Source organism: Pipistrellus kuhlii, unplaced genomic scaffold, assembly GCF_014108245.1.
Source record: "Pipistrellus kuhlii isolate mPipKuh1 unplaced genomic scaffold, mPipKuh1.p scaffold_m20_p_56, whole genome shotgun sequence".
Lineage (NCBI taxonomy): Eukaryota > Metazoa > Chordata > Mammalia > Chiroptera > Vespertilionidae > Pipistrellus > Pipistrellus kuhlii.
The window spans coordinates 1,385,956-1,389,990 of record NW_023425558.1 but is presented as its reverse complement, the minus strand read 5'-3'; positions in this window follow the sequence as shown (position 1 = coordinate 1,389,990).

Here is a 4,035-nt window from a genome sequence, read left to right as displayed (position 1 = left end):
CAGGAAGCGCGTCACGCGCCCAGGCATCCCTGCGCCTCTCCCGCCCCGCCCTTCGCCCCGCCCTCTGGGAGAGACCGGAAGTGGCCTGAGTAACGCTGGGGCTGCTGGGAAATGTAGTCCGACGCGCCTTGCTTCTCCCGCCGGGCTGTAAGCACTTGCTCCCTGGGGCAACCTCTGGCCACTTTCTGAGCGATTGCTTCCGCACCCAGCCTTTCCAACCTCAAGTGAACAAGCCTTGCGCGTCGCCTCCTGCCAGTTTCTGGTGTTTTCCACGTTCTATGGGTTCAGCATTCAGTGTGAGCTCCTGTGCGCACAAGTGCTGGGGGGGGGGGGGGGGGGGAGAGGAGAAAACGGCCTGACCCTCATGACTATGTTAATTCCATTTTATACATGAAAGAATTGAGGCCCTTGCAGGCTTCTTGCCTTGTCCGTGGGCATCCACTTAGAATGTCAGAATTGGAGTCAGATCCAGGCCTTTCTTCCCAGAGTGCCCCGTGCACCACAAACCTACAGAACAATTGACACACATGTGACAGGCGTGGGATGTCTGTGGAATCTCCAAAAGAGGCGCCAAAACAATGGCAGCTTGTCTCGTGTGCTGCAGATGGGTAAGGCAGTCACAGGCCCAGAGCCCAGCAGTCCTGGCTCCCTCTCCTGGCTGGGGAAAAAGATTGCCCAGACAGATCTGGGGATTACACAGCTAATCCGGAGTTCAGACTTGAGCTCACGAATGCCTCGCTCTGGGGTAGGAGCAGCTGGGTCACGGCGGATGGATTCCTTCCTTTTCCTCTCTAATTGGGTCAAGGGAACAGAAGGCCCGGGGAGAGGCAGCCTGGGGCAGGAGATGGCTGGACAGGGGATGATGGGAAATGGAGCATGAGGGGCAGGGTCTCCCATACATCCAGTGCCAAGCAATTGCCATGTGTTATCTCGTTAATCCTCCTACAGCCTTGGCTGCCGGAATGATGAGCCCCTGTTTTCAGAAGAGGATCGAGTATCAGCAGCACTGGCTGGCCTACTGCTCTCCCCAGGGTGCGTGAGTCTTACTGAACACTAAAGCACGTGTCCGTGGTGCCATGACCGTCACACACCAAGCTCTGGTCTACGCACGGCTCCGCGATGCCGGTGGCAGACAGGGCACAGTGCCCCTGCCCTCGGGCCCAGGGGCCACAGGGGGAGCCTGCCCCTCCAGGTCCCGCCCAGCCTCCCCGTCGCTTTTGTGTCAGTCTTTGATCCCCCCCCCCCCCCCCCCCCCTTCCCATATGCTTGGCCCTCAGAGTGCCGGAAGCTCATCTTCTGCCTTGTGGTGTTCATTTGATCACCTGCTCCCTATTTCTCCCCTCCCCCTGCCCTCCCTCTTTCTCTGGACCTCCTCGAATAATCACAGTTTTTCTTCTCTCTCTCCATGCTTTTATCTTTCTGTTCTGTTTTCACGTGGGTGTTCAGCCTCATCTTCAAGATTGTCCATCTCCACTGCAGTCACACTGTGAAGTCCCAGCTCCGTCTCCGAGCACTCTGTGCTGGCGCCCTTTCCCGTCCCCGGAGCAGGTGTCTTTTGTCATCTCCCCGAAGTCTCTCCCGCAGCCTGCACGCTCTATCCCCCCCGAGCTCCTTGTGCCTTCCTGTTTATGATCTCTCTTTCAGGTGAGAGGTTTATGTGTTGTCCGTTGGTACTTGCCGGGTGAGGAGCGAGGGGAGTTGGCGGGAGTTCCGGGTGCATTTGAAGTTGTCAGCTTCAGGGTCCGTTTCTGCCCCTCCCGCCCGGGGTCCGGGCCGCTCTGCTTGTTCCGGGGCCAGGCTGGGGGACATGGGGGCCCTCCCCCTGGCACGCAGGCGGCCCCTCTGTCCACTGCTCCCTCTTGCTCTTCACGGCGGCAAGCCCATCGTGCGAGCACCTCCCGCGCTCAGCCAGTCTCCTGCTGGATGGCGATGCTGTTTCAATACGTCTGACCACAATGGTACCATGAATTCCCTTTTCCTGCCTCAATTCACACCATCAGCAAGTTACTTCTACTTTCTGTGACTCAGTTTCCTCCCCACAAACAGGGACAAGGGTGGTGAGGGTTCAGGAAGGCAACATACTACAGCAAGGATGTCAAACCCCAGGCCCTCGAACCCATGCGGCCCACACTGAGTATTTCTGCAGCCCAGTCAATGTAACAGTATGTAAGACACGTCTTTTAAAAATATATATTTTATTAATTTTTTACAGAAAGGGAGATAGTTAGAAACATCGATGAGAGAGAAACATCTATCAGCTGCCTCCTGCCCACTCCCTACTGAGGATGTGCCCGCAACCAAGGTACATGCCCTTGACCGGAATCGAACCCGGGACCTTTCAGTCCGTAGGCCGACGCTCTATCCATTGAGCCAAACCGGTTTCGGCTACATAATTATTTTTTAATAACATATATTTATTGATTTCAGAGAGGAAGGGAGAGGGAGATAGAGATAGAAACATCAATAATAATAAAAAAGCATTGGCTGGCTGCCTCCTGCACGCCCCCCCCACTGGGACTGAGCCCACAGCCTGGGCGTGTGCCTTTGAATAGGATCAAACCTGGGACCCTTCAGTCTGCTCTATCCACGGAGCCAAACTGCCTAGGGCTCTACATAATTATTAATAACGAACTACAGCCTTCGCCAATGACTGATGACTATAATCATGTTCATTCATTTCCCTTTCCTCTCCACTAACAGTAGCAGCAAATATTTTAGCATCCAACTGCCACGTCCTTCGTCTTGTACTGACTCGTTTGGTGTGTGCAACAGGAAATGTTTCGTTTTCGGAGAGCAAGGAAAATAGGTTTATTTGCGTGATGCTTATTAATTTGTGCCACTATCCGGTGTCTGGTAAGTGAATGTTCTAGAGAAATATTAATTTTTGTTAAAATGTTCTATTACTGTATGTCGATGACTCATTTATTTCAGCCCTTTGTACGCAGCATGTCTCTATGAAATAAACCTGTTTCGATGCAAATTGAAGCTTTTGTTTCTCTGCGGCCCACACACGCTTAAACCGTGTGTATCTGGCCCCTTAGCCTTTGCGTGGGACACGCCTGTACCGCAGCCTGTCCGTCATGCCTGCAGGGAGCCAGCGCTCAGCATTAGCAGCTACAACCGGTCTTTGCAGGCCTGGCTGTGGGCGGTTCGGGATTCCCGCCTTTTCCGTTCGGATCCACGTCTTAAATTCAAAGTCCTCCCCGAGGCACCGCCTGTTCCAGCTCCCAACCACGTCCTCCGCCTCCCGGGCAACGCCCAGGGAGTGGCACCCCTCTGCGTCCGGGGCTCCCCAGCGCCCCAGCCATGTCACGGACACCACGCGGGGCCCAAAGGGGGGCTCCGAGGCGTGGGATGGGTGCAGGCCTCCCTTTGCTGGCCCAGCTCTGTGAGGTCACTTCCTGAGGGACTCCCCTACGGGCAGGGCTCCTCCCGGCTGCAGGACAGGGGCCTCCCGTGGCTCCTCCTCCACCGTCCCTGCTCACACCCCAGTGCCTCCCCTTTGCCTGGACCCTCTCCACTGTGGACATGCCCCCCCCCCCCCCAGCTCCCCAGGCTGATCTTTCTCAGGCTCCATCCTTTAGCAGCCTGGGTGGGCGGCGGGAGAGGCGCCTGCCCTTCCTGTTGCCCGCAGTGTCCACAATGTCCGAGGGGCAGGGAGCCCCACCTGAGGAGTGACACCCTCCCGCCGGGCTGCTGGGCTGTGCCCGGAGGGTCCCTCAGCTCCCGCTGGCCGGGCCTGGAGTGCCCTGGCAGCTGCGGGCTGGGCCCGAGAGCCTGCTGCCACTGAGCCTTTTCTCTCGGGACGGGACCTCCAGGGTAGGGATCTCCGTGATTTCTCTTCCTGCTTCTTTCTTTCTTTCTTTTTCCCCCCTCTTCCCAAGCTCTGCAAACACAGACCGCACTGCAAGCTCCCGGAGACGCTGACTGTGCCTTAGGTTTCAGGCGTCCCAGCCGGGCACCTCCAGCGTCTGACAGGTGAGGGCCCCACAGCCCTTTCCCCAGGAGACTCAATGCCCACGGCGCCTCTTTTCT